This window comes from Anas platyrhynchos, chromosome 1 (genome assembly GCF_047663525.1).
Source record: "Anas platyrhynchos isolate ZD024472 breed Pekin duck chromosome 1, IASCAAS_PekinDuck_T2T, whole genome shotgun sequence".
Lineage (NCBI taxonomy): Eukaryota > Metazoa > Chordata > Aves > Anseriformes > Anatidae > Anas > Anas platyrhynchos.
In genome coordinates this window covers 56,811,128-56,832,531 of record NC_092587.1, presented here as the reverse complement: position 1 = coordinate 56,832,531, position 21,404 = coordinate 56,811,128, and the positions used below count along the sequence as shown (strand labels likewise).

At 46.7% G+C, this 21,404-nt stretch overlaps 1 long non-coding RNA gene across 2 annotated transcripts in view; it reads left to right on the top strand.

The window, feature by feature from the left end:
* LOC106014553 (uncharacterized) overlaps positions 1-21,404 on the top strand; it is a 42,075-nt gene that overhangs the window by 5,838 nt on the left and 14,833 nt on the right. Inside the window, exons 2-10 of one of the 2 annotated variants that reach the window (XR_011809518.1) lie at positions 157-375; positions 854-1,066; positions 6,339-6,400; positions 7,336-7,531; positions 7,977-8,092; positions 15,272-15,454; positions 15,564-19,886; positions 20,413-20,509; positions 20,816-21,020. This is a non-coding gene — a long non-coding RNA (uncharacterized lncRNA). Of the gene's footprint in view, positions 1-156; positions 376-853; positions 1,067-6,338; positions 6,401-7,335; positions 7,532-7,976; positions 8,093-9,158; positions 13,302-15,271; positions 15,455-15,563; positions 19,887-20,412; positions 21,021-21,404 lie in introns of those variants that run through there. The other variant, XR_011809519.1, reaches the window with a different exon arrangement.

The window sequence follows — 21,404 nt, the reverse complement described above, 5'->3', positions numbered from 1 at the left end:
GAGACGGTACACCCAATAAGACCCTCCAGCCAAACTGAAGCTCCCCATAAGATCTCCATTAATTAAAATCCCTACAGATGGGTTCCCTTAATTGTAGGAAATGGAACACAATCCCTGTAATTAACTCTTCACTCAAAGGCCTTTTTTTCCCCCCAGCCTCTGAAGAAAGCGGCAGCGATTGTTCGATAACTCGCTGCTGGAGGCCGCTGCCGACTCCCCAAGGCAACCCAGGGAAAAGAAACCAGCCTGGTTTCTTCGCTCAGACTCCTCCAGCAACTCTACCCCACCGAGAGGTTTTTGTGGATCACCACAGCCGCATCCCCCAGCACAGTGCCCGTTCCTTTTCCCCGTGGAGGGAAACATCGGTTCCTCAAGGTGAAGCCAGCTCCTGTGCCCCCTCAGTGTCCCTGCAGAGCAGATCCTCGCTCCTTTGGTTCACTGGCAAGGCGCTACCTGCCTCACACCCAGCCTAGAGAAGGGGAAGGTGTTTCTTGCTTGCCTGTAACATAAGGATCGTGGCAGGGACAGAGGTTATGCAAGTCAAAGCCTTCAAAGCCAGGCTGAGCTCCTCGCTCCGGTGGGAGGGCAGGCTGGTGGAGGGGAGCAGAGCAGTTTGCAAATCTGCAGGGAGGGCTGCTCCGCAGGGCTGGGGGCAGGCACGCTGTCCCCCCTGCTGCACACAGCCAGAGTGTTCCCTTCATCTCCGTGAGCAGCTTATAAATGCCTTAGCAGATTATTTCCCTTTATCCAAGAAAAGGGATGGAAAGAGTTATATTCACCTGCTCCTTTCTGTTCAGTCCTTTGAAGGTCACACCTGTCACATCTCTTGCTTTTTTCTTCCCTTTTGTTGCAGCATGAGGCTCTGTGGTACAGTGATATCACAGAAGAAATCTTCTCAAGATATGAGACAGAGACACACGAACTAAAATTCCTGTGCTCCTGCCTGAAGACAGAGCAGCTGAGGAAGGGAGCATGCTCCAGGCTGCCCTGCACCCCTGGGCTTCTCAGATGGGGCTGCTGCTGGCAACACCAAGGCATTGGGTGTGGATGGCCCCAATCCTAAAAGGTATGGGAACTGCATGTGGTGGATTTCAGCACTGAAACAGCTCGTTTCTGGCCACTACTGATTGGCCCAAGGAACCTTGCCACATTTTGGGAAAGCTGAGGGACATCATCTGAGAATGGGCACATGGTAGGAGGGCTTTAGGGGACCAATGGGCTGGAAGTAAAGGGAATAAATACTCAAGGTCATCCCACTTTCTAATACTGGTGTATATCTTGGAGGATCCATGGCTTTTAACGTCTCCATCAACACACAGCAGCCCTGACAAGGGGCGGTACATTCAAAAAGGGAAAAATATATGTGGGACAGGGGTGATCTAAAAAAAATCGTCAGCTTTTCCCTTTCTGCCACTCAGTATTTATTTTACAGCAGTATGTGAGTACCCACTCATTGCAAATCTTTGGGTGGTTCTGCTGAAGACATTTCCATGCTGCGCAGCGCAGAACAAGGCAGATGTTTCACTGCTGCCTCCCACGCTTATCGGGAACTAAAGCCAATAATGATTGTCTAATCGCTCATATGCTCCCTCTTTGTTCTGCAACACTATTGTCAGAGTTTTCTATCTATGGCAGTTGTGTTTTTTTCCTGATGTCTAGGATGAGCTAGTTTTAGGAACGAAAATCTGCTTCTAATCAGCATTTTAAAAAATAGTTTTTCCTGGAAATAACTCAAGCAATAGTATCACTGGTGTCACTTTCTCCTTGAGACAAGCTTTCAGCTGCTCTGAAATGCCAGGCTCTGCTGGCTGTTCTGCGAAGTTGCTGTGGATACCCAGCTCACCTCCTTCTGGATGGTAAGCCCTGGTGTCACAGATGCTGTGTCAACTGAAGGGCTTGGACTGCTCAAGGAGCAGGACTCAGGTCAGATTTGCTTCTCATTGACCCAAACAGAGCTGCTGTATGTGCTAAATCAGGAGCTGTTACAAATCTTTTCCCTTCTACCAAGGCTGATTGCTCTGTAGGGGGACACTCAGCAAGTGATTTTCCTCTATAAGGTTTTGCTAGGTATTTCAACAAACTACTTCATGCAAATTGCTACCTCAGTGAACATGCCTTGCAAATCTGCACGATGACTTATTTTACTCTGTGAAACTCACTTGTTCAGAAGTATTTTGTGCTTAAAGATGAGGTATCCACTGTTGCTATCACCCAACAAGTTTGTAAATGACTCTTCTCTTCCTTTTGTTTCCCTGTCTTTGTTGTTGCGCCACCAGAAATTATGATTAGAATACAGAGGGTTTTCTCCCATTGAATGTGTGAAAGTAAAACCATACATGTGAATATCGATTTGATTGTACATTCAACTTGCAAGAGTTCATCTCATAGCCACAGCGGAGTCCTGCTTTTCTACTGCTTACCAAGTAAAAAACAATTCTGTTTTGCTCTTCCCGGCCAGAAAGCATCCTGCTGGCTTTTCACACCGTAGGTTTGTTCCTATGACTCCAGAGTCGATAGGGCTTTCAACACTGTTTCTTGTTGTTGTTGTTGTTTCACTCTTTATCTTGTAAGGTAGATTGTAGCCAGTAAGATGATGTAGACTGATCCTGTCTGCACTAAATTCAATGCACAGTGCTCATGGTTTGTGGTGACACTGGATTAACTCATTAATTGTATCTACAGCGCAGTGATGGCTGTGAAACTTGCCCATATTATACCTGCCCCAGTACAGAATAGACACAGAATCTAGTTTGACATCGTTAGCCATAATTATATGGGAAATCAATAGGAATGGGCTTACCAGCTCCATGAAACTAATGCACAGCCCAGCTGCTCTCACAGTGTCGGGTCCATGCAGTGCTGGAGTCAAAGGTAAAGTTATCCAAATGCATTCACTTCTGATTTGAACAGTGTCAACCTGAACTGCTTTTCATATACCAAACTCATTTCACATATTTAAACCTGCTCTCTGTTTCGCTTTCTACCATTGACAAATTGCAGTAGGTATAAGCGTGACATAGAAATACAAGAAGCAAAAGTCTCCAAGGGGCTGGTGGTTCTGGCTAGTCTGCATGGTTGTCAGTGCTCATCACCTTGAGGGCAGTGGCATTCCCTCATGCCAGCAGTGCCCAATGCCTGGCACATGAAACTTGCTTCTTTTTGCACTCCTGCTAGGGAGAACTGTGTGCTGGGGCACTTTTTTTAGGAGGGCGTGTTTATAAATGCACATGTGCACTAAATTGTCAGTTGTCAAACACCGGGCATTCAGCCTGCAAGGAGAGCTGGGGCTCTGGAAGAAGCACCAGGACCAGAAACTTTGGAGAACAACATTTGGCATCAGCTAAATGTAGCTGGGAAGAGACAATGATGTATTGGAAATACTTCCACTGGTCTTACCTGTTTTATTTTTCCCCTCAAAATTTCTGGTGACAAATTTGGCCCAGTAACATTTTTAATTTTGCCTACTTCTGGTAGAAATACCGATGCACAGGGAAGCCATTAGACTGGCAGCTAATGACTCATCAGTCTTATTTTATGGACTGCCTCTCAGCTCTTCCAATTCAATATTCATTGCTTGGAAATGGCCTCCCCATGTGTCCTTGCTGGTTAATTATAAGCTGCTTCCCTTGGCTCTGAAGCCTCTCCTGGAGACTGAGTGCAGCAAAACGCTGCTCCTTACCCAGGGAAGTGTCCCAGCAGCTCCCTGGGCTGTGAGGGTGCTGTTGTGCCCCTGGGGTCCGGGCACCAGGTCCCGCTCAGGTCCCCTGGTCCGATGTCAGATGAGGAAAGCTATGGCAGCTGCTGCTGGGAGAGGACCCTCTGTCTTCATCGTGATCAGATTCTCTACCAGCAAGCTCAGAGCAAGCTGCTGCAGTCAGGAGAGGACCCCTCTTGATTTGGTATGGACTGGAGTAATGGCATTCAAGGAACAACAAAGGGAAAAAGAAAAGACACACATGGCTTCTCCAGCTTTACTGATACCTTCCCACATGGGTCTGTGTGAAACGTTGCTGAAGTCTGTGCAGGTGAAATCTACCATTTTTCCCTGATCAAGACAAGCAGTTACCCAAACAAGTTTAGTGTGGTGCCAGCTGTCTTTCCTAAAATCACGTTACTTGTCACCTGTTTGTTTCTGCATCTTAATTATTATTTCCTCCAATATCTGTTTTAAAACATCGTACGGGATAGAGGTCCAACTAATGATCTGCACTTTATAAGCGATTTCTTCCCCAACTCAGTATCTACCCTCAGGTCTTCAAATCTCTTTCAGGCTTTTAAGTGTCTGCACAATCTCCACCACTTCTAGTCTTGTTAACAACATTGTAGCTCGCCGGGAAGCTAGGCGTAACCTTGAATTATCTGTATACACAGCTTCTCCGGCTGTTCAACGTCAAATTAAATTTTCAAAGAAGTTGAACATGATGCAGCGTAAGACTCTCTGTTCCCAGCCTCAAATTTGTATATATCACGAAATAGCCTCTGTTCAGTATTGCAGTCGTATCAATAGTTAACAGATGTAGGCAAAAATGTTCATCTGTTTCATTTACTTGAGTCTCTCAGATCAATAGAAAGAGTGTCTCTCTCTTTTTTTTGACTTTCCTATGCAAAAATGTCATCAATTATTAATCAAAGCAGACGAGATCTCATTGAAGATCTGACTTCCTGCAGCAAGATACAGGATCCTTAAATGTTAAAGGTGCATTTAATGCTACGTGTTGGAACAGTTTTTAATTGCAATGTGGAAAGGATTTAATGGTAAAGCCTAAATAAGTGTAACCATGAATATGAGCTTTAATATGGGCACAGAAAGTGTGCAGGGCAGTGTGCCACAGAAATGGTCCTGCAGGATCTCGGGACCCTTTCAGCACCCCTAAAGGTTTCTCTGCACCTCTTGAGGGCAAGGGGGGTGCTCACCTCTGTGCAGAGAGCCAGCAGGCCCCAAGTCCACCTTGCCTGTGACCTAGCCCCACATGAAGACATGGGGGTGCCAGGAGCCAAATGTCAAGGCTGAGGCACTGGGACCTAGACCTTCCTTCAGCGAACAGCTTCCAGTATTTATTTTAAAGCTCTGTCGGCTCAGTTTGAGCCGTGCCTGTCAGGAGCATCGTGTTCAAATGCGAGCTAAAATGACTTAAAGACCTATTTAGAAGGACTGTGAACCCTGTCAGAACCGATAACCGGGGCCTTCTTTGCCGTATTATTTTCCCATGCTCAATTTATTGAATATGTGCAGGGAATGAATTGAGAACAAAGTGTTGTATTTGTGTGACACATTTAAATTATGTATCAGTAGCCCAAGACACTGTGGTTAGCCATTAAACAAATCATTGCAAACAGACCAATTCGGAGTGATCTATTTTTATATTTACTTTGCTGGCCTAAGGGAGGAAACAGAGGCTTTTCACAGGGAAAAGAAGATCCATCCAGCATGGCGTCCTCCATGGCTAAGGTACCAAATACTAGTAAAAATGGTATTTCAAAACATAGCATTGAAGGAGTTTCCAGCTTCTCCCAGGAGGATAAGTCAGTTCAGTCCTGTGCTTTGCTTTCTGTTTTTATGTGATATATGTGTTCATTCTGGGAGAAATGTAAGAACAATGTGTTGGTGGTTTGTGGTTTTTTTTTTAAGCCTTTTTTTCCTGTAATTAGGTGGGAATTCATCCCTTTGAAACTCACCTGTGGCAGAACTCAGCAGGCAGGGGACAGCCCTGGGATGACAGCGATACTGCCATTTATTGCAACGGGGCCAGGAGAAACAGCAGCAGGCACAAGAGTCTCATGGACTGTGTGTGTGTGTGTGCACGTGTTGGTGCTTTCATTTTTACAGCTGCAGCTCCCAGAGTTGTGAGGTTGGTGTTGCATTGCAGTTGCCCTTTTTGCAGGAAAAAGAAAAAGAAAAAAGAAGGAGGGAAAGTTTCTCTCTGCAGTTGTGGATGAAACTGAAAAAGGGAAGCCCAGGGTTCAGACATGAGAAGTGAAGGTGGCTCAGGTGGGCATGGCAAACCCACCTCGTGAGGGCTTTTCTGAGTGACCAGAGGCTGGTTTTGCTGCAGCAGGATCAGGCCCCGCTGCCCAGAGCCAGGAGGCGGCTGGTGTGGGCAGGAGGTGGTGGGGGTGATTTGTCTGCCTTTTGCATCCTTTAATGCAGAGCTATAACAGCAGGAGCAAGCAGTCTGCAGGGGCTGTTGGCACTGGGGTTTACTTTCCTAGTGCAACGCATGCACAGCAAAAACACTTATTACCTGAAAAGATCTCAGCCTGCTGACTTCCATCAAATTCTACCTAATAACCTTACTACGTTTAATTCACAGTAATGCCTAATCCCTCCCCTCTTTCAGGAGCTGATCAGCCTCTTCTGGCATTCCCACTAACCTCTCTGGCTGCAGACACTACATGAAATGTGAGTACTCAGAGTGAGAACTGTCTTTCTATGACTGTGCATTTTTAACCCGACAACAGAAAAAGCTTCCTTCCTACATTTGTATCTTGCTATCTCAAAGAGGCCCAACCACAAAGGCACAAAAATCAACAGCAGAAAACCACCACCGGCTTGCTTTTCCTTTTGTATAAACATGCTGGTTTGCATCAGCTCAGATCTGAGCTTGTGTAAGGAAGCTGAGAAGCTGCATCTAAGCACCAGAAGTAGGTTCTCCTCTATTAATACCTTATAAAAAGAGGAACAAACCATTCTTTAGAAGGAAGAAAAAATGTTCATCTCTGTATGTGTGTGATGTATCCCTTACACTTGCACAAGTTCCCTACATATTCTCCTGGCAAGAAGAATGCACCGGGAAAGCATTCCTTAAAAACCCAGCTCTGCCAATAATGCCCACCATGCAAACAACACCTCCGTGTATGTCACCTGATGTAAACCTGTAGAGCTAAATGTTTAACGGGATATTTCTGCTGTTCCTCTCCCACCCTGAGAGCTGTCGGCATTAGCACACAGAGGCTAATGCCTGTGTCTCTGCCTCCCTCCATCACCTAGCTTTTATTCCAGAGTTAATCTCTCCAGCGATGCCCTGTGGCTGTGATCACTCTGCCAAGCGATCCCGTTCTCAGAGCAGTGGGGCAGCAGGCAGAAGCTGGGTCCCTGTGCTCTGGTGGACGCTAAAATTCTTCCCATCTAAAGCAAATGGCACCACTATGTGCTCCTTGCAGCTGGAGAAGATACCAGAATGGAAAACAGCTCTTGTTCTCTCTCAATATTAACCCATGTAGGAGGGAAATTGTGTTCATGGGAGGAGAAGGAAGAAAAAATACCTCATCTAAGCACTTAGCATCCACACCATGTGGCTCACACCTGTGAGTAGCTGTGCTCATTCCTATTCCCAGGTGGGGAAGCTGGGGCACAGAGGCTTGTGGGAGGTTTGTCCAAGGCAGGGGAGGTTCTGGAGCAGAATGAGGAAGAGAAAAAAGCACATTCTGTCATTGCACTGTCGTGGCTCTGCCCCTGGAGACCAGCATGCGGTGTCGAGGAAACCAACAGGCACTGGCTGAAGCTCCAGCAACTTTGTCCCCTCTCCAGCTGGTAAGTGAATTTAAACAGACTTTCCAGTCACCCTGGGTGTGGTTTAGTGATGGGACGCTGTAGGTCAGGTTGACGATTGGACTTGATGATCTTGAAGATCTTTCCTAACCTAATTAGGTGATCCTATCATCCTCCTCACTGCTCCTAGAAACCACAGCAGCAGAAGTGGCAAGAATTGCCTTCCTCTGCTGTTGAGTGCCTAGGAAACTCTATCTGTTCCCTTGGATTACGGCCCAGCTGCATTGCCTGTAGATTATTTTCCTTGACACCAAGGGGGGCTGCCTCGCTGGGGCTACAATGTGCACCACGTGCACCCTCATGCTTAAATACCCAGCAATGGGCCATGCTTCAAGGCTCTCTGTGGATGGGAGGAGCAGGCTGTATGTATGTGTGAACACCTGTGGAGCATGCCTGCTGTTCCCTGCTGAATCGGGGCCATTTGCAGGGCATGGGAAGGAGCTGCAGCCCTGCTGTCACCCCTCGGCTGGGGAGGTCTGCGTCCTGCCCCTGTCCAGAGCAGAATTTGGGGACTGGAGATAGCAGACAGAGCACAGAGCTGTGGTAAGACAGAGCCCTGTTCTTCCCTCCTTACAAAAGTCCCATTGAAAGCAGGCAGACATTGAGTCCTCTGATCGAAATATATATACATGTACGTATAAAAATTTGATGCTCTACAGTTTCAGCTCTGCTTTCCCTTGATTTTAATTTTCTGTGTGGAGTTCAAACACAGAGTGTTCCTTCATTGCTTATTTTCAAAGCCTTTTTTTTTGTCTTTCATATTTAAACTCATTTAAGGCCCTTTAGATTTTTCTCCCAGCTGTGGAAGGCAAGGACAGAGAGAGGAAAAAAAAAGTCAAAGGCTCTCTTACAGCACTTGGTCCTTTAAAGAGCATCCTTGAAATATAGCATGGAAAAAAGATAAATAAAAAACCCACAACAACAGTAAGTAACACTTTATTTTTTTTAAAGCAAGTTGTCTTTTTGAGAGAGGCCTTTCTCCACTTTCAGAGGAGGAACTAATTAAAGCGCCTGTGTGTATCATCACGCTTTGTCTCTAAACCTGCCAGGATTGTTTTTTTTATCTTCTTTTCCTCACTTTTGCTCTTGTTTGATCTCCTGTATGTTACCAATCGGACGCTGCTTCCAGAGCAGGTGCCCTTGGAAAGGAGAAATGCCTGAGCTTTTGCCAGCACCACTGCCCTGTTTTTTCGGTGAAAGCAGGTTTCCGACACGTGCCCAGCACCGCACGCGCCCTGTCTCTCACGGGTTTGTTTCCATCCTTCACTTGTGCCACAGTTTTGGGGCTCTGCTTTAAGCCCTGAGCTCCTGGGGGCCTGTTTTAGCAGCAGCCTGCCAAATAGCAGCCCCTGGGAGTGCTCAGACCCAAATTGTGCCGTGCAGACCCCAAGGCCTACGTCCAGGAGCATCTTTGGGTCAAGTGCCTCAAGTCCTCAGTGCCTTGGGACCTTTGGGCGGGCCTGGCTTCAGGGGCAATGGCTGAAAACACAAACTTTTTTCTCTTTTCTCCCTTTGAAAAGCAAAGTTAGATTTCTTTATTTTTCCCAGAACACGCTGGAGAGCCGAAGTTGGAGTTTTGGTAGTGCCAAATTGGGTCCATTGTGCCACATTTCTGCTCCACTCTTCTTCCTCCTCCACAGGCCTCCTCGTAGCTCCTCAGAGGAGCTTGGGGACATTGCCAGGGACGTTGTGCTTGTGTGTGCATGCGGCAGGGCACAGGGAAGGGCTCAGGGCTGCCTCTGAGCTCGTGTGCTGGTACCAGGGGCTCCTGGCACGTGCCCTGGTGCGGCACTGGGCAAGAGAAGGGAGCAGACATGAACGCGTGCTCTTGGTTTATGGAGTGGGCTGCGTGTTTGTAAAACACCTCGGCGATATAGCCGGGGAGGGTGATTAGCTAATTTCTTCCTCCTTTATTTTCTCTGGATGAGGCATTTATTTGCGCAGCGTAATTAGTGAGGCTCTGTGCAGGTGTGTGCCATCTGGAGCGCGCCCAATTAAGTCAGAATAATAAAAAAAAAAGGGGCTGGGAGAACGTGAGCGGGAGGGGAGAGCCGGGAACAACCCTGTTGGGGTCCCTGCTGCGGTGCTGCATGTGGCAGCCATCCCCTCGAAGGGGCTGCGTGGGCTGGGTGCACCAGGGACTTGGTGTGGCACCGAGAAGAAGGGTCTGGGACCCCCTAAAAAGGGTCTTTCTCCTCTTCCTTGCCCCAGAAGCTCGCTGGTGTTTTACACCAGGTGGGCAGAAGCAGCGGAGGGACCTGAGAGCAGTGGGTGCTGCAGACAAGTGGTTATTAGGACAAATCCACTAAAGCTACGAAATTAATATTCTTCGGTGCACTAAAGCTCTGGATATTCTTATTCAGAAGTCGCCTTTTTTCTTTTTTTTTTCTTTTTTTTTTTTTTTTCTTCTCTGTCAGGTCTTTGGTTAGATCGTTAAAAAATAATTAGAGGGCCCCAGGGAGTGCTCAGGGTGGCCAGCCGTGTGGATAGGTCTGCACATGGGTGGGAGCTCATCACGTGAATGCTGAAGAAGTACAAGGACAATCTCAGGCAAGTCAAAAGAAAGCTTTTCCTAGAGCCCAGAAAGGGAGAGAAGCTGCATGCTCTGCCTATGAGTGAAATGCTTCTCTACAACTAGATTTTTCAGGGGTTTTACTCTGCAGGGGCTCTGGGGCCTTTATTTCCTGAGCATGTCAGAGAGGATCTTCTAAGACTGCTGATTGTACTCCCATTTCCAGACCCTTTGTGAGAGTTGCGGATTCTCAGCGATGCCTGTTATGAAACCACATACTCAAGTGCCTTAAAAAATAAATGTAGAGCCACACTTACCCATCTCTTCTATGGGGACTTGACAGATTTTCTGCATATGTGATACAACTCTCAGCATCTCATGAGCAGCTGAAGTATTTCTTCTGTTTAAAAATGGCACAAACCCACTTCCTAAATCAGAGTTTCCAGATGTGTCATTGAACGGGTCAATGAAATGTTTATTTTTTTTTCAACAAGCAAACATGCCCTACTCTTGGGAATGCAGCCCATGTAGCTATACCAAGGCTGGAGTGCAGGCTGAGGCGACTCATTTAGCTCTTTGAGGTAGGTATTAAAGTGCCTGGCTGCAAGAGAGTATGGTGCCAGTAGGATAAATGAGTGGGCTGCAGGTCTCTCCCCGCATCACTTCAAATTGGGATCATTGGGATCCATTTGTGTCCCAGCACGTGTGAGCACCACGTGAAGGTGGGCCTACTGGGAGCACTATTGCACCACCACGTGTCCAAGGCCTCTCTGCCTTGGGGAACTTCTCCAGTAAATATAAAAGGCAAGGGATTTGGGGGAGAGGAAGGCAGAGAGAGCAGAAGGGATCAGCTGGTATTTAGGAGAGTGAGCAAAACCTTACCTGGGTGTGGGATCAGAAGTAACATGGCCCTGGAGATGTTTTGATGCTGACTGTAGGCAACAGCCTGCACAAGGCAAAGCAAACCTGTAACGCTGGGAAAAGCTCTGTTGATATAGCATACTTCAGTGCTTCTAGTGGCACAAGCAACAAACCTGTAGCACCTCTGTTCCTCTGGTCTGTAGTTCACTGGCTGCGTGTGTGCTGTCCTTGCTGCATGGCACCATTGTGACCGCTGGCACATCTCCCATTGACTTTGATAAATGACACACTGAAACTGGATTCTGTCATTTTTTTTGTGCGTGCCTTCACAGTAGAAAGCTGTGATTTTCAATTCTCCAGGCTTCCTTCTAGATCCATGCAGGAAAAAATAAATAAAATAATCTGGGGGCTGACTGACCATGCTTTATGAGATGAATCAGGACCATTCCTCCTGGGTGATGTGTAGGAGACTCCCTAGTAAATCTGCTGTAAGACAGCAGGCGGAGTCCCTTGAGCCTTTCTTAGTAATCAATAGCCTGGAGAAATCCCTGCAAGCCATTTATTGCCTCTCAGGTGATGAAGGAGGGTTTAAATGGGACTCATTAAATGTCTCCTTTGCACTTTCGGTTCCAGGCTGGTGCACCTTGTCATGCCGCCTCAACCTCCCTACCCGTTTGTTTCTCCTTTCCCTCATACCCATATCACTGAAGATGTGTGGGCAGTTAGCAATTTGCCATCACCTTTGGTCCTTTTACTTGAAGCTGGGAGTGTTAAACACTGGCAAGTGCTCATGCATTGCTCTTTTTCATCCTTTGCTCTCTCTGGTGGCATTTCTTAGGTTTGGCTCTCACTTGGACCCACCTGATACTTACTACTGGAATCCAGCTAATGAGATGTGTGTTTTGTATCCAAATTATTGGAAGCCATTATTATTTATTTTTAACACTCTTTTTCCTTGCCTTGCCTTGCCTCATGGTGCTGTAGTTATAACTGAGTTCTGCTTTGTGCATAAGGCTGCAATTCACAACATTTTTGCGTGAAAAAATACAACTTGTCTTCTACAAACATTGCAGTGTTTACTGAACAGAAACAAGGATTTATCTATTTATTTTCCCCAGAATTAGAAGTATATCCTAGAGCTGATTAGCTTGGAGGTAAAAACAGTTGTACAGAATTGTGGAATCAGAGAAGTTGGAAGCAGAGGGTTGGGTTGGAAGGGACCTTGACGAGCATCCTGTTCCAACCCCCTGCCATGGGCAGGGACACCTCCCACCAACTCAGGTTGCCCAGAGCCCCATCCAGCCTGGCCTTGAGCACCTCCAGGGATGGGACATCCACAGCTTCTCTGGGCAGCCTGTGCTATATATGTTTGTTTGTTTAACAAAATGATTGTGTATGTCAAACCTCTTACAGGTGGTTATATATTTCACAGCATGGAAACGTGGGCTGGAGCCCATTCCTTCTCTCTCTCTGGGCTGAGGAAGGAGAAGGCATTCTGTGCCAAGGGATGAGGCCTTGGGAGATGATGGAGGAACTTGGCTGGGGAAGGCACGGAGCCCGGCCTGACCCCACCAGAGTGTGCAATGAAGGACAGCAGTGCTGGGTGAAAAGGGAAAGGTGTCATTGCTGCTCTCACAGGGGAGTCCACACACCTTCCCCTGCTGCCTGACAGCTGCCAGAACAAATGCACAAACTGTTGCGCTAAAGTGATTGAAATAGAGTGTAAAGAGATTAGTAAAATTGGCCTGTGAGACAAAATAATGCTGACCTTTGAAGTGATGGGTTGGAACCAGCAGCAAAAATGCAAGGTTCACCAGAGACCGATGTCAACAGGATAAAAACACCACAAGATGAATGAGGATCTGTTTGGAGAGCCCATGCAATGCCTAGGCCAAGGATGACGCTGTCGTGAGGAGATGCTGCTGGCCAACAAGGTGGCTGCTCTATATTAGTGGGTCACTTAGAGTGTCATGGAGTCACCAGGCTTTGTGTGCCTGGGCATGATGTCATTACAGCCATCAAGTGAGCTATGGTTTGTGTAAAATCATGGTAATGTTAATAGTAATAGTTATTGTTTTATGTGATGGAGTGCATAGCTTAATGATCCTTGTGTAGGTCATGACCTGGGTGTGAGAGGAGGGCTGGAGGTATGTGTTTTGTCTTTAGGTATGTTCATCCCAGGCCCTCACATCTGCATGATGAGCTTTCCCTGTCCTCCACACAGCACCCCTGCTGCACCAGCCTCCCAAGCAGAGGGCTGGCTTGTGGGCACGGGCACTACCACGGTGCTCGTGAGCTCTCCTGAGGACAGCAGCAGGAATTAGCCCCGGGTGAATCAGCTCACCTGTTCGTGAACATCTCTGGACCAAGACGGCTCAGGTGGGGCTGATTTGGGGAGCAGGGGTGCTGAGCTTGGTGTGGCCAGGAAGGGGGAGCCCTGCTGCTGCTGCAGGTCCTACTAGAAACGCATCGCAGTGGCTTTCTCATCCCTGCCTCCTCTGTAGCAGCTGTAAGAACTCATTTAAGCTGTTTTCCCAGTTAAACTGAAAATGAAGAATTAATATCAATAGTAATAATCTAGAAGGATTGTAATTACTTCTCCAGCTCTTCCTGGAAATCGGGAGTTATGCCAGCTGTGTTTACCTCACAGCATTCAGATTTCCTTTTGCTGCCCAGTAAGCGTGCACAGACAGCCACGTCTCTATCCTGGCGTGACAATGCAATGAGAAAATTGTATCTTTAAATACCAACTTAATCTAATCTGGGACAAAAACAATAAAGGGCTTTAATCATAATTGCATGGTGCCTGCAGGCTGTCACCAGAGGGCAGAGACAAGGTTGTTCATTGCCACGTGTGGATAGTTCAGAAATTAAATCCCCTTTCCACAGTGGCAATAGATTCTGCTACATCTCGTGTCCTTTCCAAATATTTCAGCTCTGTAACCAGATAGCTCATCTCATCAGCATCTGTCAGAAACTCTGTCTTGCTTCTGTCAAGCGGTGTACAAAGGGGCAAGGAGAAACGTCTTTATAATACTGGACGTGCCTGACTTTGTAACATCACAGCTTACACGAAATACTAGCTCGAAATATAAACAGGAGACTCGCTTTTCCTTCACAAGGCTTTCCCACTGCTTGGTACTTGTCGTGCGTGCACTCCGTGCGTGGTCCCAGCTGGGTACCCGCAGCAAGAACAGAGGGAGCCTGCTGGGAATTTGTCTTTGGTCAGGAGCTGCACTCACACAGTACGCGTGGAAAGCAGTGCTGTGGTTTCAGCTCAGACAAATAAAGGTTTTAAAGCTCAAGCCGGTAAGGTACAACTTGTACGATGCCCATCCTATGTAGGGAAGGCAGATTCTGAGAACTCCTCTATTTTCCATTTCCTAAATTGGAAAGACAGCGAGGGTTTTGAGAGCGCCAGCAGCAGCCTGTGAATTCGTTTCTGTTCTGGTGAATATCAGGAGGTTTTTGGAGGCAGGAAACCAGCTCAGTCTTAGACATGGAAGGCACAGCAACCCTGTGGCACCCCGCCCTGGCAGCCACTGGTAGTCATCGCTTCCAAATGGCTCTGTCACATGGAAAATCCTAGTTGGAGGGGAGCGGGCAGAAGTGCCACAGACTGCCTTACAGAGAAATGCCTCCACCAAGGAGCAGGTGATCTCTAGAGCAAGAGGCAAAAGTAGGTGACCTGGAGTCTCTGGGTTTCCTGCCAGGTTTGTGGGACCTGCTGGCAGCACAGCTACCTGAGGGGACAGAGTTGCAGGCAGGTGGCTGCAAACCTACTTGCTGTAATCTGTGAGCAAATAGCTTTGTTTAGGAAGGTTTGAAAGTCTTTATTGTCCTATTTACTGTCCTACATGGGTAGTAAAACTGCATGGAAACACCTAAGGGCTTCTCATCGTGGGGAGGCTGAAGGTCACGCATCAGATGATGCTGGTCAGAAAAATGTCTGAGAGACCAGGATTATGCACAAGATTGGAACAGTGTCTTCGTGTTTTAGCATAAAACTCCTGTCTGAACAGGGAAAAAAGATTAGATAAATCCATAGGTGGGGAAGGATTTGCCCTGTGGCTGAGCTCCAGGGGTACAGTGATGCAGAAAGATGCTGGTTGCTATTTGCAGTGTACTGGCTCTGCAGCACTTCCAGATCTTAAATTCCACTGCTCTGCAAAATGAAAAGAAGTTAAGCTGAAATTGGACAGCATCCTAAATATGATCTGGAGGTCTCATGGGAGGCTGAGTAGACATGCAGCAGGAAGATTCAGCATCACCAATGTAAACCATGTTGTTACAGATGCACGATCAGCCTTTTTGCCCATCGATTTCCTTCTCTCTCCCTGCTCTATCAGGTTTGGTGACTAGTGAATGTGTCGGGAAGGACAGAAGCTCAGTGCGAGCTGACCTTTGCCTAGAAGGCAAACCCAGCAAGGGAACTGTGCCTCTTCCATCCCATCTGGTTTTAAGGAGCTGCTGCTGCAGGTTGCACTGAAGACCTGGGAAGAAATACTCTTACATGCACTCTTGCAATTCAGGTACCAATGCTTCCCTTGCCTCTCCCTTCCTGTGCTGCTGCTTGCCACGGAGCTAATGCAGCCACAAAGGGCTGCATTTTCTCCTCTCTGCTTCCAACTCCTCGCACAGCTCTGTGCAGGGCTCCCTGCCTCCCTTTGGACGTCTCGGTGAGGAGTAATAGCAAATGCAAAGAGAGACTTCGCATTTTTGCTTGCAGATCCCAAATTGGGATGACAGGCATACACCGGTTGTAACAATGGGTAAGCACACAAAAGCAGGGCTCTCAGTGTTTTTTGCTCTTGACGTAAAATGCAGAGGCTTTGCATCTTTGCTCTCTTCTTTCCACCTATCACATTTTTCATGTTTATGATCTTAAATTTATGATCAAGAACAGAATAAAAGATATAGAGAAGCAGACTTCCTCTTTCACCCATTCCCTTTTTTTGGTCTCCTCAGGTCTTACTCAGAGTCTGATCTCTCCCCACCTTGCACCAGGATATCTTATTCTTTAACTAGAAAAATATTTATACGTTATCTTGGGCAATAGAGGAGAAGACGGGAGGAGGTTTGCCAAAGCTTGTTGCAAATATATTGTAGCGTAATGTTATTTTGTCTTACTGTCTCATGTTCAGATTCTGCATTTATCATTTTTAGACCTTAAAACTTAAATTGTTGTAAGATAACCAGACTACTGCCCTCTGATTGCACTTCCATGCCTGTACTTTTATTATAGTTTTAAGGTTCTGATAATGAATCACCTTAAAGAAAAGGCAAGTTGCTTTGGCTGCAGTATTTATTTCCAAGCTCAGCCAGGCTTGCAGTATTTCTCAGTGCCTCTTTCATTCTGAATGTACAGTGCTTAGTTTTGGGATAGTTGCAACGTCTGTAGTGCTTTACCTCAAAACGCTGTTTTGGACTGTCTCCCTTGGACTACACCTTAGCATAGCTTTGGTCTGGGAGAAGCTGTATTACACAAAAGAGCCCTGCCAGGCTGTGTAATGAACTGCAAGGAGGGCTGCTGCTGCTCCAGTCTCCTTGTGCCATGTACCGCCGGGCAGCCAGACCTGGGGACTGTAAATGACCCCCCTGGGTCTGCTGTTCTTCGCTCTAGTGCCACGGCTCGACTGGAGGATGGATTCGGCAAGTGGGGAAGGAAACACTTCTAATCAGAAGCAGGAACCATCAGGCCAGCTTGCCAAAACAGACTAGGAACAGTTTATACGGCCTTTAGGAGGGCTTAGCGTAAAGCGTCTGGACATGCGAGACGTCAGTACACAAACATGATATGCCCTGAATTTTTAATTATTTTGGCCTGTAAGCGGTGAAAAGCATTTTAAAGGATCGTGATCCTTTGTAGTGCTGAATATTCCGGGCTCCAGTCACACTCCTCGAACCCCGCCACACTCGGCGCCTTCCCACGAGGTGCCTCTGGTGACGGCCCCACGCAGCCTGCCCTCCCGGAGAGCCGCCGCCACCACCCCGGGGAGGGAAATTACGGGAGCAACCTGACTCCATCAAGAGCCACAAGGCATTCCTTGTATGTGAAATTACTGCAGATTCAAGATTTCTACAGAGCTCTGCTGCCGCTTGCTTACAGGAACGTGTTTTCACAGCTTAAATGCATTAACCCCTACCGGGCCTTAGGCTGCCACGCAGGGTTTGACGTGTCTTCAGGAGATCTTCAGGACCTGGACAGGAAACTATGTGAACTAAGTAGCAACATGAAGACAAAAGTCTACTCCTGGAAATTAAAAAATAACCGAGTTTAGATCAAACACTTGGAAAGTATGGCTTTTGGCCTAAAAGGTTAATCAGCGTTAGGAATTTTTTGCCGTAGGACGTTCCTTGTGTAACTACTGAAAGGCAAGATCAAAACCCAGCATCATCTTCTGAGTGCCAATGTCATGTCTGGATAAAAACAAGCTAGATCAACCCTTATGATATTTGCTCCCGGACACACTGCTGAATCCCTGGCTGTGCTTAGGATAGGAAGGAATTTCCTCATGTGGTGAACTGGCAAAGCCTTGGAGCTTGTCTTCTTCTTGTGCATTGCTCAATAACTGTCTTTTGGAATCTAATTTCACATTTTTTGACTTGCTGGAGCCTCGTGATCAGAGCTGAACATGAGCCTTTTCCCAGCATTGGGCCCTATTTTGTTTCTAAAGATTTCTTCTCCTTTACAGGTATGGACTGTTATCGTTATTATTATTATTATTTCATTGCAAAGATACTCTAGTAATCACAAAGGTAATCTAGCTTATTGCCCACCTGGAAATAAGATGCAGGGAAAGGAAGAGGGTTAAGAGAATAATTAGCTATTCAGTCAGATGCAGCCTCCTACTCCACTACCTAGAAAATCAGTGGATTGTAGGATGCTCTGATGTTCTGTAGTCAAAGCACACCTCATGTCGGGGGCAGCAATACCCATAAGCAGCAACCTCTCTGCTTCCATACGTGACTGAATCATTGCCAGGCCTAGTACGAGGTGCACCAAAGTAATTCCTAGATCTCTCAGTTAATGACAAAATTTCTTTATTGTTCCACCACCGTTACGTTTATGAAAACAGTCTGTGTGTGTGATGGATGCTTATGCAGAATGAATTACTCTTCTTATTTCAGGCAAGTTGCTTTCAGATCTTTATGAACAGCCCCAGGGTTTGTTTCCTTTTGGTGTCCTTGTTAACCTGTGTGTAGTTGGCAGTACTCAAAGCCGATGGGAGACTTTGCACTGGACTCAGAAAGCAGGCTTTGCTTTGGGTCGAGGGGAGCAAGCACATGGATCCAGCAACAACTACTTGGTCTGGTGTTTCTCTTGTTGTTTATTCTGCTCTGCAAAAGGTAAGTGGATACAAATATAGACTGTAAGTTGGCATACGCCTCTCTTATGTTCAGCCCCTGTGATTAGAAAACCACCAAGACTAGACATCTACGTGAAGGTTGTCTTGTGAGCATGTGGGCAAGCTGAAAACTACAGCTGAAAGAGAAGGGTAAGTTGTGTCGTTCCTCCAGAAGGGATATTCACTTCAGCACGTTGTAGCTGTGAACAGCATTTGCAGTTTGATAGCTCACCCCATTACTTAAACTGGTTCTCTCTCAGGGCTACTGGGAGAGTTTTCCCAGAGAGGCCACTGCTATCTTCCCTGATTTAATATCTTCCTCGCTGTTCATGGGTTGTCCCCAGATCAGAGGCTGCTCGTGCAAAATGACAACCCCAACTACGTGACCAACAAAGTGCTCATTGCTGCCATCAGCTCTGCCAGCGCACAAAGCTTAAAGGGCTCCTTGTCAGGGCCCAGCCCCTCACACTGAAATCCCTTTCATTTCGGAAATCAATAGCAAATGCTCTTTCGACTTCAGCTGTGTGGGAGTATGTGCCCTGCCTGGACAAAAAGAAAGGATTTGGTCCCACCAGGGGAGCTGGGTGCCTATCACAGACGCTCGCTGCAGTGGTGCATGAAAGGCAGGTGGGCAGGCAGAAGCTCCTGCTCCTTCTACCATTATTTTATCATTGATCACCATTTATCATAATTGTGATTTCATTGTTATTGCTGTGGATCTGAGGAACACATGCTGAGCACGCTGCCTATTTGCACCTGACAGAGAGGGAGCGTCTCAAAATATCCCTGAGGGTTTTTGAGATCACAAGCCTCGGAAAGATAACAAAATTAACACATGAAACTCCCCTTGGTTTTCTTTATGCTTGCTGACAAGGTTAGCAATAACCCTCCTTTGTGAGAGCTTATTTCGTCTCCTCTACCCGTGCATCCAGACTGGCAAGCTTTAGGTGAGATTTATTATAATATATCTTGTTTTTCTTATGGAAAGGGCGGTGAAATTAGAGACAAATTAGATAAAACCATCACAAATTATAAAAGGCTGAATACAAAAGGAAATTAAATAACAAGAACAGCAGCAACAGAACACCATTTTTTTCCTTTGCTAAATTGAAGCATAACCTGAAGACTGTCCCCAGTCGACTCATATTTAATATGTCCCCCTCTAACTTGAGTTGGAGGTGGTTTACGCAGCTCTGTTGGGAAGTGATCGGTGAAGCCCAAGCCCGGTGAAACTGCAGTGATCAGACTGAGTGTGGTCTGTGATGTGGCTGCTGGTGGCGGAGCCAAGCTGGCTGTCCTCAGACGAGTTCCTCTTGAGTTACGGTAACTCAAGCAATTCTGACTTTCTCCTACATGCCAGCCCTCAGCTATTCCTGGAATTGAATCCTAGGCTAGTAGCATGTGTTTTAATAGAAAAACATAAATTTGATCTCCAGTTTTCTCATTCTCGTAAAGAAATGATAATTTTTCTAAATTCTGCTGTTTTTTCCCAAGCACCCCCTTCTTCTCCCACATGTTCTGCCTTGTGACAGAAGCAGTTTATGATGAAAGAAAGTAGGACCTGTTTTTGGGAAAAGGTAGAAGACATGGTCTGGATGCTTCAGAGGATCATCTTGTAAGTAGTTTGTTTTTATTGCCTCGTGGTACAAATGTGAGTTCCGATCCTTGCTAATCTGCTTGACTCAGATTTAGGAATAATGTTCAATGATATTAATGGGCTATGCCTAGGGTCAAAGAGTGAGAATACCCATTGCTTGTGTTTGAAAATCTCAGTTATGTCTCACCAAAACATCCTAATTTTCTCAGGAATTTCTGTGCAGTCAGCACAAAACAATTGTGCAAGGCGCACAGCGACTCCCGCAACGATTGTTTACGCTCTGCCGGCTAATCCCTTCTGTGAGTCAGGCGGTGCCTACTGGGTTGGGCATTGGGCTGGGATTAGAAACTCATGCTGATGCATACGGCTGTGCTGCCCGGGGGCCTCAGCAGGATTATGGCCACATTGTGCCAGGCAGCACGCAAGCCTAGAGCTCGGAGCCTCTTGTTGGAGCACCTTCACTCTAATTCTGGATTTGACCCCGTTTTTCCTTCTGGCCCTTGAGTAAGACATGTAATCCTGTTCTGTTTCCATATCTTTTCAGGGAGGTGATAATTCGTTTCCTACCATCAGTCAATGCCTGCAACCACCTGCTTTTGGAAGAGAATGCCAGGATGATGTTACTCAAAGGCCACAGAGAAGTACTGCAGAGCAAGTGGGAAACTGTGTTTCCTGTTTCCTTTGCTCAAGTGCCTCTGCTATTCAGTGAAATGGCTTGTGCAATGGGAATTTGTGCCTTCCCCATCAGTGCCGCTGCACCCTAACAATAAGCAAGCAGAAAGGCACAGCCACTCTGAAGTTGGTGGCACGGCGTTGCTCACCAAGCAAGGGATGCAGCAAGTGGCTTTAGGCTTTTCCTTCTGCCCTGTTTGCACTGCATATGGCTCCAAGACTAGTTTGGGGTCCATCTGAGGTAACTTTTCCCCTCCCTGTCCTTTATGCTTTAGGTGTTCCCACTGCTGTTGTCCCAGTTTCATGCAAAAGGAAGCTTGCTGGGCCCAGGGACAGTATAGCCTGTTTGAACTCCATCTCTGCACTCCATCTGCTATTAAGGCCAAGCTTCACCTACACATACTGCTCCTGCCCTACAATACTGCTCAGGTGTGAACCTGGACAGGGATGAGCTGTCTTTCCAAGTATTTTGACAGAACGGTGAGTTTGGATTTTACCACCCCATAGAAATGTTTTTCTGTCTGTCCCAAGCATTTTGGTGAAGTAGCTATACTGATAGCTGGGAAAAAAACAGGGCTGAGCCATGTAGAGATGAGCCCTTTGTGGGCTGTCTGCTGCCTGATTTCCCCTATTACCTGGGAAGTACTACTCATGGGGACTGTTCTGTGAGATGCTCCTGAAGAGCAAAGATGTCTGAGATGTGACAGTGACATGTGTAGAGATATTGGTGTGCTTGTATACCAATGGCAAATGGAGTAGAGCTTACTTTCAGTTTAAAATCTCATAGTTTTAATGCTACATCCCACGTTCCTCAAAGACAGTAGAGAGGGTGGTGCTTGCTGAGGAACTAATGGGCAGCTTTGG